The sequence below is a fragment of the Macrotis lagotis genome, chromosome 1 (genome assembly GCF_037893015.1).
Source record: "Macrotis lagotis isolate mMagLag1 chromosome 1, bilby.v1.9.chrom.fasta, whole genome shotgun sequence".
NCBI classification, from domain to species: Eukaryota; Metazoa; Chordata; class Mammalia; order Peramelemorphia; family Peramelidae; genus Macrotis; species Macrotis lagotis.
Window position 1 is genome coordinate 922,073,647 of NC_133658.1, and position 13,718 is coordinate 922,087,364.

The window sequence follows — 13,718 nt, forward strand, 5'->3', positions numbered from 1 at the left end:
AGATTATGTGCTGCTACTTTATTCAACATTGCTGGACTGCCAGAGAGCCTTGTTGATGTGGGAAGGAAGCTACATCCATGTGGGAAGGAAGCTACATCCATAAGGCCAAGGACTATTGCAGTATCCAAACATTACTAAAAATCCTGTTTCCTATTAATCATGCAAAGGGGTGAAACAGTTCTGGAAAATGGAAGGATCCTTTTGCACAAAACTCCCCTCACTATAATAAATTTAATTGTGTAAATCATGTCATCATGTATGCATCAAAATAGTCTTCTATAAGAAGGACAAACACCATCCATGAATAAACCAAGATAAATAAAAAATGTTAATCTCAAGTCATATGACTATGAGTTATTTAGTCTAGTAAAGAGAAAATTCAGAATGAACATTTTATTTGAGTTCAAATATTTGAAGGCTTTCATTTAGAAAAGTGATTGATCCTTTTTTTCAGAATTTAAAAGACACCTAACACCATAGGTATACAATGGAGACTCCTTGGTTGAAATATATGATTTGGAATATACCTTTAATCTCTAAATTTTGTGATTCTCTTACTAATATACTGCTGGAATGATTTTTAACATCAGTTGTGTCAACTCATATTGAAATGGATGCCACCAAAAATTAATGTTTGCCTGTGGACTGCATATTAGTTTAGAAAATTAGCATTATCTCTATTCATTTGAATTTTTATTTGTTTTGTTCAATATTCCCTAATTGTATTTTAATGTGACTCAGTGGTACACAGGTATATCATTTATCATATGGCCTGTATCTGAAGTTTAAAGCACATCTCTGCTTTACATTAGATATTTGTTGTGATTTCTTGTAGATTTTTAATGTTCAACTTTTATCCATTGTCCAATCTTTTACTGAGTTTATTCATTTAACTATTAACTTTATTTCTATTTAAGAGATGAGTTGGTAAATGAATTGTATTCTCAGCACAGTAATGTTAATATGAAATTATATTATTAATTTTAAAAAATCACAATCATAATTTTGAATTTAATCATTCAATCAAGCCTAGTCATTAGACAAAATGCAAAAAACAAGTCCTTGGAGCTGATATAATTGCATAACAATGGTCTGAGAAGTGTATGTTTATTATTTTTGCCTTTCTGCATCTGATTCTAAGGTTTTTGTGCCCTGGTACATGGTCAATTTTGGTATAGGTGTTATGTACTACTGGGGAAAAGATCTATTATTTTTCTATTCCCCATTAATTTTTCTCCAGAGATCTGTCACATCTAAGTTTTCTAAGATTTCATTTACTTTCTTAACTTTCTTCTCTTTTTATTTTTGTGATTAGATTTATCTAGTTCTGAGAGATGGAGATTGAGTTCCCGGATTATTAAGGTTTTGCTCTCTATGTCTCCTTGTAATTCATTCAGTTTTATTTCCTCTAGAAATTTGGATGCTATACCACTAGATGCATATTTGTTTAGTAATGATATAGCTCCATTACAAATGGTGTCTTTTAACTAGATGTAGTTTCCTTCCTTATCCTTTTTAATGAGATTGATTTTTGCTTTTATTTTATCTGAGATTAGATTTTTTTAACTTCAGCTAAGGCATGATACATTTTATTCCAACCTTTTACCCTGTTATATCTTTCTGCTTCAAATGTGTTTCTTGGAAGGCAGAGCCAAAATGGCAGCATGAAGGCAGGAATTCCTAGAAACTTATTCCCCCAAATCTCCCAAAGCCATCAAATTATGTCTCTAGCCAAAGTTTAGAGGGGTAGAAGCCACAGACAACTGAATGATGCAATTTCCCAGTCCAAGAAAACTTAGAAGTTCCTCAGGAAGGGCTTGTTTCACCAGGATGGGTGGGGGTAGGGGTTGGAAAGAGCCATAGCCACAGCATAGTGCAGATGTAGTGCAGATCAACCAGGCCAGGTGCCTGGGTTTGTGGAAGAGAGGGCGGTTTCCTGACCTCTTGATGTAGGGATCACTGGGGACAGCTGGAAGGGGTGGGAAGAGAACTCTGCTGCACAAGAGTGGAGCAATAGTCACAGAGCAGCCTTGCAGTGAGAACCTGCAGCAGGAATCAATGGAACCAACCAGCACTTCCACAGCTCTAAGTCCACATATGGTAAGGGGGTTGAGTGAGACTGTAGAGGTCTCTCTGCTCTCTCTGGAGCAATATTCTGCTGTTTACCCACTTTCAGATCCAGGTTGCACTGTGGACTTCCATACTACCATAAAGGAGCAGGGGCCCCCCTCACATCTCCAGGACAGAGGGGAGTACTGTTGTCATCCACATCCCAGAGCACAAGCAAGAGAGTAATCAGAGCCTCTCATAAGACCTTGGAGGAATTAAAGTCCCTATGGATTATCCCTAAAACCACCCAAAGCCTTGGAAATGCAGAAAATCAGTCATAGACTGAGGAAACGAGCAAACAATAGACAATGGAGAATCTGACCATAAAAAATTACTTTGGTCCCTTGGAGGACTAAAATACATACTAAGTTAAATCTTCTGTATCCAAAACCTCAAAGAGAAATAGAAAATCAGCTCAGGCTATGTGTGAACTCAAAAAGGCTTTGAAAAGTAACTAAAGGAGGTAGAGGGGAAAATTGGGAGGAGACATGAGAGCAATACAGATGAATCATGAAAACCAAGTCAACAGCTTGGTGAAAGAAATACAAAAAATACTGAAGAAAATAAAATGTTAAAAACTAGTTTAGGTCAAATGGAAAAAGCAATACAGAAGGCAAATGAAGAGAAGAATGTCTTTAAAAGCAGAATTAGCCCTCTGGAAAAGAAGATTAAAAAGGTCTCTGAAGAAAATAACTCCTTCAAATGCAGAATAGAACTAAAGTAAGCTGATGACTTTTAAAGAAATAAGGAAGAAATAAAGCTATATATAAAAAATTAAAAAAAAAACCCTGACCTGGAAAACAGATCCAGAAGAGATAATTTAAAACTGATTGGGATATCTGAAAGTCATGACCAGGAAAAGATCCTAGAATTCATTTTTCAAGAAATAATACAGCAAAATTTCCCTAAGATCCTACAAGCAGAGGGTAAAATAGTAATTGAGGGAATTTTCCAATCACCTCCTGAAAGAGATCCCAAAAGAAAAACTTCCAGGAATATTACAGCCAAATTCACAAACTTCCAAGTCAAGAGAAAATACTAAAATCTGCCAGAAACAAACAATTCAAATGCCATGACTCTATAGTCAGGATTATACAGAATCTGGCAGCATATACATTAAGGGCTCATAGGGCTTGGAATATGATATTCCAGAAGGCAAAAGATCTTGGTTTACAACTGAGAATCAACTGCCCAGCAGAAGTGAGCATCCTCTTTCAGGGGGAAAAAAAGGACTTTCAATGAAACGGGGGACTTTCAGACATTCCTGTTGGAACAACCAGTTTGATCTCTAAGTACAGGACTCAGGTAAACCATAGAAGAGGTGGACAAAGACTAATTAGAAGGAACTTAATGATGTTGAACTATTTGTATTACTGCATGGGAAGAAGATCCTGATAACTAATATGAATTTTCTTATTTATAAGAGCAGTTAAAAGGAGTATATATAGACAAGGCATGGGAAGAAGCTTAACCTAATGGTATAATATAGTTAAAAGATGGAGTCAATGGGTGATAAAGGAAAGTACTGGGAGGAAGGGAAAAGAAAGAAAGGGGGACTGAGATATTTCACATAAGAGTCAAGAAATTTTTTACAATGGAGTGGAAAGGGAGAAAGTGAGGGGGGATGAGTGAGCCTTCAATCTCATCAGAAATGGCTCAGAGAGGAAATGAATCTATCTTACCCTAGAGAAAAATGAGAGGGAAAGGAAGGGATAAGGGGGAATGGGGGAAGGGAAGGGGGGAGTAAGTAATAAAAGAGGGAAGATCATGGGAGAGGTTATTCAGAAACAACACACTTCTGAGCAGGGACAGGATGAAAGGAGAGAAAGAATGGAATAGATGAGAGTAGGGAGGAAGAGAGTGCAGGGAAATACATCTAGTAATAGCAATGGTGAGGAAAATATTGAAGCAACTTCTCTGGTGGATTTATGATAAAGAAAGCTTATCCTGTAAACAGCCATTGGAATCTGAACACAGACTGAAGTACACTGTTTCTCTCTCTCTCTCTCTCTCTCTCTCTCTCTCTCTCTCTCTCTCTCTCTCTCTCTCTTTCATTGTTCTAGAGGTTTCTAATCTTTCTGGGGTTGGGGTTGGGGGTTATATATTCTCAGAATAAGGTTATTTTAATAATCCAAAATAAATAAACAAAAAATATGTATCTTGTAAACAACATATTTTAGGATTATGGTTTTTAATTCATTCTGCTATCTGCTTCCATTATATGGGACAGTTCATTCCATTCACATTTACAATTAAGATTACTGATTATGAATTTTTCTCCATGCTATCTTTCTCCATTTATATTTTTCTCATTTCTTTTCTATTATTCCTCCTCATCAAGATATTACTGCTTTTCCCCTTTGATTTTTCTTTTAAAAATTTAACTTTCAGTATATTTTCACTTAAACCTTAGCCTTCCCTTTTATCAGGTTTATTATAATTTCTTACAAAATAATTGTTTTGTTCATTCATTCATTCATTCAATATGTTACATCTTATTGATATTGATTTTGACTATTTTTCTGTAATTGCTCCTTGTGTTCCAAATCACTAACTTACTTTTCCCCAAAAAACCTAATAAAATTCATCAAAAACTTTCTGTTCTTTGCCTTTTATTTTTTCTTTGACTTCATCACTTACTTTCTTAACATTTTACCATATTTCTTTATAAACTTTTGATCAAATTGCTCTTTTACAAATTTGATGATCTTCCACTTGCTGTTTAATATTTAGCCTTCATTTCTATGTATTGTAGTTGTATCTAAACCAAGAGGCAATAGGTAGTTATTCAAACTTTCTGAATGGGAGAGTGGTATGTTTAGGATTGTCCCTTACATATAGTAATTGTGCAATTGTGTGATAAATGAAGGATATATTCTTGAAGAGGGAAACCCTGAGTGCTGAAAAACAATTAGGAAATCATTAAAATTATCCAGAATTGCTGATTCTATGTTAACTAGGTATATGACCATGTGGATGGGTAATGTAAGAAAATACAATTTCCATATACAACAAAAGCATACAGAGTATATCCAACTGTGGAACTCTATTTCATTCAACATGATCTGAAAACAAGGAAAATAAATTAATCAAGTAACTTTATTTTTAAATTTGTAATTCATGTGCAATTCATTTGTAATTTATGTAATGAAATACAAATTTCTATAATAATAAAGTAAAAATATTATGGGATTGAAAATCCATTATGTATAGCTTGCTAGTCCTTTTGAATACATAAAAAAGCAAATTTCTTTTGTTTTTCTTCTGCCTCCCTCCATAGAGATGACTACCATTAGACGCAATTCTTTCTATTATTTTCTAAGTTCATTGATCTCATTTCTTATAATACAGTAGTACTGCATCATATTCATAGGCAAAAAAAATCCCAAAACATTCATATTACTTAAAAGAAATAAAATACATACTATTAAACTCCAGTGGAATCTACAGAACACTTAGGTTGAGATGAACTCTGCTTTGGTTTAAGGGAAAAGAGCTGTCTGTGTGAATTTGAGTGAAAAAAAAATCCAAACCATATATGGCTTATAGTTTCTATGCCATTGGGGGCAGCTAGGTAGAGCACTGGATAGAGAATCAGCCCTGGAGTAAGGAGGACCTAAGTACAAATCTATTTCAGATACTTGTGTATGATTTTGGGCAAGTAATTTAATTCTGATTTTCTGACATCTAGGGCCATATCTACTCATTCTAATTCATGTCTGGTCACTGGATCCAGATGGATATAGAGGAGAAAGTGAGGCTGGTGATTTAGGGCAGCCTGTACCCTCTCTTAAATCCAATTCATTTGCTTGTCATGGCATCACCATCCTCATTTAATAGTCTTCCTTGAAATTGAAGGACAAGCATCACATGTCAAATATCAAATAAGAGCTAAGGGAAAAAAATTCTTTTGAATTTTTGTATATGCCTTTAAGTGAAATAATGCTGTTGATGTTGATATTATCAAAGTCAATACAAGGAATTTTTTACTCATTCAGACCAGTTATTCATCTGTGACCCTCAACATACAAATAACTCCCCATAAACCAAAAAATTAATATATTTGTTTGCATGCATATGTGTAGGAGATTTTTAAATTTATCAATAAATTAGTGCCAACAGCATTAGGAAAGAATTATACATTATGTTTAATTCCATTAAAAAAGAACCTTTCTCCTCATTACTATTCTTATCACCCCTTTTATCTGTTTATTCAGTAGATTGTATATAATAGGGCTCAGAAGACAAGATATTATGGAATAGAATAGAATATTATATCTTGAATGGATTCAGAATCTGAAGGAGGTTGTAGGTGTACAAAATAACCTGAAATAAGAAGCAAAGAAACCAAAATGATTTGGTTGTGACTAGCAAAAAATGTTTGAGTTTTTTTTTTTTTGATGTTTTTTCACTGGTAATCTGAGCACAAAGGAAAATATTTTAATGTAATGATGATGAAGTAAAGAAGACAATGATGACAAAACAATAAACTCCAATTGCTAATCATGAATCAAGTAAGGATATAAAATTGTTCACTCTGAGCAAGAGATCTTGAGTAGAGAGATTCACAGAGAAGAACTTGACAATCATATTGGACTGGCAGAAAGACAATGGAAATGGAAATGGAATTTAGGTAATTTTAGGTAATTTCAAGAGATTGAAAGAGAAATTCCATTTAAAGTAACTTTACACAACATAAAAATACTAGGGAATCTACCTCCCAAGGCAAACCAAAAACCTCTATTAACACAATTGCAAATTGCTTTTTAAACAAATAAAATCAGATCTAAACAATTGGAAAAATGTCAGTGACTCATGGTTAGACTGAGCTAATATAATCCAAATTACAATTCTACTCAAATTAAATGACTTAATATGTACCATACCAACAAAATTACCAAAAATTATTTTTACTATATTTAAGAGCTAGAAAAAGTATTAACAAATTTCAACTGGTGCAGCAAACAGTCAAGAGTATCAAAGGAATTGATAAAAAAAAATAGTCAAAGGAAGGTGACCTAACTAAACAAGATCTAAGACCATACTATAAAGTGGTAGTCATCAAAACTGTCTGGTACTGGTTAACAAAATGATTAATGAACAAGTGGATAAGAATTGGTACAAAAAGTGGCAGCTTGGTGGCTCAGTGTATAGAGAACTGGCCTTGAAATCTGGAGGACCTGGTTTCAAAATGTGGCCTCAGATACTTAACAATGACCTAGGTGTGACCAAATAATTTAAACTCCATTACCTTTCCCCTCAAAAAACTTGGTACTAAAGATTCAACTGAAAATGTCTATAGTAATCTAATGTTTGACAAGCCCAAAGATATTAGCTTCTGAGATAAGAATTCACTATTCAAGAAAAACTAGTGGGAAAAACTGGAAAATAGTATAGTAAACGATATAGCTAAACTATAATTTAGCTAAATAGTACATAGCTAAATTGTATAACTAAACTAGTCACAAATCCATAGTTAACATCTTATTACAAAAATAAATTCAAAATGTTTACAGAATTTAGACATAAAGGGAGATACCAGAGACCAATTAACCACTCTGGAAATGCATTTGTGTTAGATCTATGGAAGTAGAGAAATTTATGATCAAACAAGAAACAGAGTACATGCTCGATGGTAAAATGGATTATTTTGTCTCTATTAAAATAAAAAATATATTTTTGCACTAATAAAACCAATACAGCAAAGATTGGAATGGAAATAGAAAAAGAGGGAACAATTTCCAAAACTAGGGATTCTGATAAAGGTTTCTTTTCTCCAAAATCTAGAGAACTGAATCAAATTTATAAAATTATACAGCATTCCCCAAATGATCAATGGTCAAAAGATATGAAGATGCAGTTTTCAAACAAAGGAATTAAAGTTGTATATAATCATATAAAAATGCTCCAAATCATTATTGATTAGTGAAATACAAATTAAAACAATTATGAGGTATCACTTCACACCAATCAAATCTACTAAGATAACAAAAAGAAATTGTTTGATATTAGAGACGTGGTGGGAATTTTTAGACATTAATGTTTTATCAATGAACTTGTGTATTAATCCTACTATTCTGGAGATTAATATGGAGCTATGCCCATAAAAGCAATAAAACTGATTCTACCTTAGACCCAGCAATATAAATAGTAGGTCCAAAAGAAATCACAAGAATAAGGAAATGCCCCACATGTTCAAATATATTTATAGGATCTCCTTTTGTAATGGCAAAGAATTGGAAATTGAGGGAATATCCATCAATTCTGAAATGACTGAACAGTGTATGGTATATGAATATGATGATATATTGTTCTATTAGAAATCATGATTGGTTGCAACAGTTAGGTAGTTAAGGGCAGTTCAGTGGTGCAGTGGATAGAGTACTGGTCCTGGAATCAGGAGGACCTGAGTTCCAATTTGGTTTCAGACACTTAATAATTACCTCCCTGTGTGATTTTGGACAAGTCACTTAATCCTATTGCTTTGCAAAAAAATAAAATAATAATAATAATAATAATAATAATAATAACGAGAAGCCTGGAAAGAAACTACACAATCTGATGCTGATCAAAGGGAGAGGAGCCTGGGAAGCATTGCAGAAATTAACAACATATAAACAACAACTCTGGGAGATGATCAGCTATGATGGATGCGAATTCTCTCAGCAGGACAGAAAAATACAAGCCTGAGAGACCTTATGGATAACAACAACCAAGTCTGGAGACAAAACAAGAATAATGAAAAGAAAACATAGAATTTGAATGGATAATATGTTTACTCTTTTAAAGTTTATCTTATATTTTTCCACCCTATCCCAGGTTTTCTTTCTTTTCCCTTAGTCCTAATTCTTCAGAAAAAAAAATGAGTATGATGTAAACATGCAGCTATTGAGGGGAGAGGGTTGGGAAGGGAGAGTGGTAGAAAAATCTTTAATTTTAAATATATATCTCTATATATACATTGATATATATGCGAGTGGTTGAATGTTGAGAAATTTTCATAACATGCAATTGAAAAATTAAAAATGAAATTCAAAATTCATATTTTTGTCAAAATTTGATTCTTCCTTCTGAGAAGCATTTTAAATCTGAATATAAGAATGTCAACTCTGTATGCTAAATTCCTCCTTCTGAGAAAGCAGGTTGCTTCTATGATAATCTGTGTTAGAACCACAAAACTCCTTTTATTATATCAGCAGTCACAGCTTGATAACATCCTGGCAAGAGAGGAAGGAAAATTCATAGATATAGCTTTGTAACGAATTCTTTTTTGTCCAAATACATAGGAACAAATAAGAGCTGTGTGAGGGGAATAGCCTACTTTTAATGAGCTTTCATAAAGCTGAAGCCCTAGGGAGCTTTTCTAAATATGCTGCCAATTGACTAAGCAACAAAAATTATTAAGTATCTTGGGTGACTGAAAGATAGTTATATTTTTCATTTAAGCACTTGGAGAGTAGGGCAGTTTCAGGTAGCTCTTGATCCTGTGATGAACAATTCTGTCTGGTTCAAAGTTCTTCCTTGGGCTTTAGGTCAGGGACCAGAGTCTCAGAGCACTGAATGTTCATTCTGAAAAATACAAATATAATTAGCAGTACTGACTTCCTTGCTTTACAAAATGCGTCTCTTGTGGTCAGGCTAACTTTCAGGTGACCAAAGAGCAAACTGATTCATATAGGATAATATCTAGAGAGACCTTGATTTTTTTTTTAACTTTGCTACAGGTTGTTTCATTTTCTTATAGATATAATTGAATCCAAGAGGTAAGAATAACTTTCAGGATTTTGATCTAAGTCTATGGACAGACTTAAAAGGGCAATGAATCTCACTAATAACAGACCTAGATTGGAGTTCTGGTTCGATATACATAGTCACAATGACAAAAGCATTTCAACCCTCTGAACTTCAGTTTCCTCATCTGATCCCAAAAGAGTCTGCAGTCAGATCAGAGAAGGGAAAGCTTTGGCGAACAGGTATTGTGGAATGTCAGTGTAAAAAGAAGGGATAGGAGAAAATATGTTGTGTAAAGTAGATATAGCCCAGTTATGTCCTCCAAGAAAAGAAAAATGTCAGGGCAAAATGAGAAGAACCTGGAGAAGAAATTATGCAGTAACAGCATCATAAAAACCAACAAAACTACTTTGATAGGTTGAAGTCCCCCAGATTGCTGTTAAATAGCACTCCTTGGTGTTAACACTAAAATTATAAGAGCCTTCAAAAATAGAGGATTGAGGGGCAGCTAGGTTGCACAGTGAATAGAGCACTAGCCTTGGAGTCAGGAGTACCTGGGTTCAAATCCTGTCTCAGACACTTAATGATTACTTAGCTGTGTGGCCTTGGGCAAGCCACTTAACCCCATTGCCTTGCAAAATCTAAAAAAAAAAATAGAGGGTTGAAACAAACAGAACAGAAAAACACAATTCCCCCCTACCTTGTACTCATATTCTCTGGAATTGACAAAAACAAACAACTCTAGGCAATGGAGATTATCCTATGATGGTCACAAAAAAACTGAGAAAGTGAGTAATATATTATATCATTTGGGATATGAGAAAATCATTAACTTCCTTAGTGATCTGTACATAAGAATATGTACAATATCTCTAATTGAAACATCTACAAAGATGATAATGTCAGTATCTCCTCCTGATTTCTTTTCTTACCTCTTCCTGAATTCTTCATTTATTTATTCTTGGAATGATGGTCTCCTTACATCCTGAGAATTGTTCTACTGTTTTTTGTAATTAATATAATGAGCTTAACTTCCAGGTAGTGAGACAAGATGATCTGATGCAGGTCTAATATTTTCTATAGGGAATTAATCTTCTATCACAATATAGTTCTGAGAAATTACTTTTGCATGCCCAATATCCTCTATGTTTCTCATAGCTGAAAGTGCTTTGTGGACCACTGAGCACTAGAAATGGAGAGAACACTAGTCTTGACATAAGGAAGACTCATCTTCATGAATTCAAATCTGACCTCAGACACTTACTAGCTGTGTGATCCAGGAAAAATATTGTTTAACTATTTACTTTAAATTCTGAAGCTGTAAAATGAGCTGAAGAAAGAAATTCTAAATCCTTCATATGACTTTGTCAGGAAAACCACAAATTGTTTGTTTTGGGTTTTTTAGGGTTTTGCTAGACAATAAGGTTAAGTGACTTGCCCAAGGTCACACAGCTAGGTAATCATTAAGTGTCTGAGGCCGGATGTGATCTCAGGTCCTCCTGACTCCAGGGCCAGAGCTCTATCCACTGAGTAACCTAGCTGCACAAAAGACAGATATTTTAATGCATTTAGTGTTGATTTTAAACTTGTCCAGCCATTCTGGAAAAAAAAAATTTGGAGTTATATTCAGAAGTTTCTTAAAAGTGACAAATCCTTTGACCAGAAACAAGTCCTATATCCTATAGAAATTAACTCAAACCTAGATTTCTATGCTTAATGGAACAGAAAGGCATCTTCTGGTCCTAAAATTCTTGTTTTCCCTATACTGGAAAGGCTAGAAAACTTCCTATCAGTCAAAGAGTTTGTACTCCTGACTCTATATTGATGCCTCTATTTCAAGTTAAGGAAGCCCCTTATCACAAATGAAAATCAGTACATTGTCTTTTGTCCTTTGCTCTCAAAGAAGACTATGACATAAAAGATGTAATGTCATGTATGGCATACAAGTGAATTGGACTTAATTGAGAAAGAAATGTGCAAAGCCATCAGCTTCACTTTCTCCTTTAGAATTATCTGATTCTAGTGATCAGACATGAATTAGGATGAGTGGAGATGGTAATGAGAGATCTTGGCCTCTTTTTTAAACTAGGATCTTTAACAGCTCTCAGTTTATCTTAGGCACTCCCCATCCAGTGATTAAGGTTAAGTGAGAAAGAAATGAGACAGAGAATGGCCTCTTTAACTATTTACTTTAAGTTCTGAAGTTATAAAATGAGCTGAATAAAGAAATTCTAAATCCTTCCCATGACTTTGTCATAGTAAATAGTAAAAAAAGTCTCTCTTTTATTTTGCTCCTCCTCTGTCCACTTTCCTCTCATTTCATCTCTGGATATAACACATTCATATGAAGCTGCTCTGTTAGCAAAAATGAAAATTTTGATCACAAAATTTGGGAATATATCTGGGAGTTAACAGGTTTCAAATCATTCTATCTTTCAAAGATTGTGAATAATAGATCCAGATCAAGCAAATTTGCTCTTTGTTTGTGTCCTGAATTAATATAAATAGAATTATTTCTGTTTTGGTAAGTCTATAAAATTTTTAAGTAAATGTGATTAAATCAGATAATTTCTGAATATCATGGTAAATTGAGAAATTCTCTCCTCTGTCTCCACAGTATCATCAAGTAAACAATGATCTCCATAAAAAGAATTATATATGGGAGTGGTATTTCTACAAATTAAGGATAAAAAAAATCCTTATAAAAAAGTTCAGGTGCAATTTTGAGTACAGAATTGTCAGATTTTGACTGTGAGCAGGCAGGAGAACTCAAGAGAGGTTTGAGGGAAATTTCCAGCACACAAGAGGAAGAGCTCCAGCAACGCAGCTAGACTTCAATCCAAAATCAGGACTAAGAGCCCCGTATTTTCAGTGGAGTCCCCATGCTTCTAGTTGAATTGCCTGCCCTCATCCATGTGGCAGAAAGGGACTCTTCCCAGAACAAATAAAATAATAAAATCCCCAAGCCCCCAGGTTCAGGTGTGAGCAGAAGATTTCTCTCAGTACAGAATAAATAATAAGAAAATTAACTATATAGACTGAGGGTCAAGCACAGCACACATTGTTCCAGGATAATCCAGATCCTGCTGTTCCCCAACCCACTCAGATGTAGGGAATGGGCTGAATATCAAGGTCACAGACACTCCAGAGAAACCTCTAGCACCCCAATCTGGCTGGCCAAATTGAACTTACTAATATCAGTCAGCTATGTCTCTAGGGATTTCAATTCAAAAGGTCTATGAACTACCCCCTCCCCAACACAAGGTCTTAGGAAAATAAATAAAGGCCAGTGGGAAAAGGGGTAGTCCCTTCAAAGCTACCTTGAAGACAAAGACCCTAACTCAAAGAGAGCTAAAACTTCTGAGGAGAAAAGGAATTGGTCTCCAGCCCAGAAAGACTTGCTTTTTTTTGGTTTTTGCAAGGCAATAGGGTGAAGTGCTTTGCATAAGGTCATATAGCTAGGTAATTACTAAGTATCTCAGGCTGGATTTTAACTCAGGTGCATGCCCTATCCTCTGTGCCACCTATTGAACCTCAGAAAGACTTCTTAGAAGTGATCAAGAAGGAGATTAAAAATCAATTGGAAAAACTGGGAAAAAACCCAAGGGAAAATTAACACTTTGCAAGGGAAAATTAACATCTCACAAAAAGAAAACAAATCCTTGGGAAATACAATTGGGCAATTGGAAAACTCCTTCAAAAATAGAATTGACCAGAGTGGCTAGGTGGTGTAGCAGATAAAGCACAGGCCCTGGATTCAGGAGAACCTGAATTCAAATCCTGCCTCAGACACTTTATAATTACTTAGCTGTGTGGCCTTTTGCAAGTCACTTAACCCCATTTGCCTTGCCAAAACCTAAAAAAAATGGAATTGACCA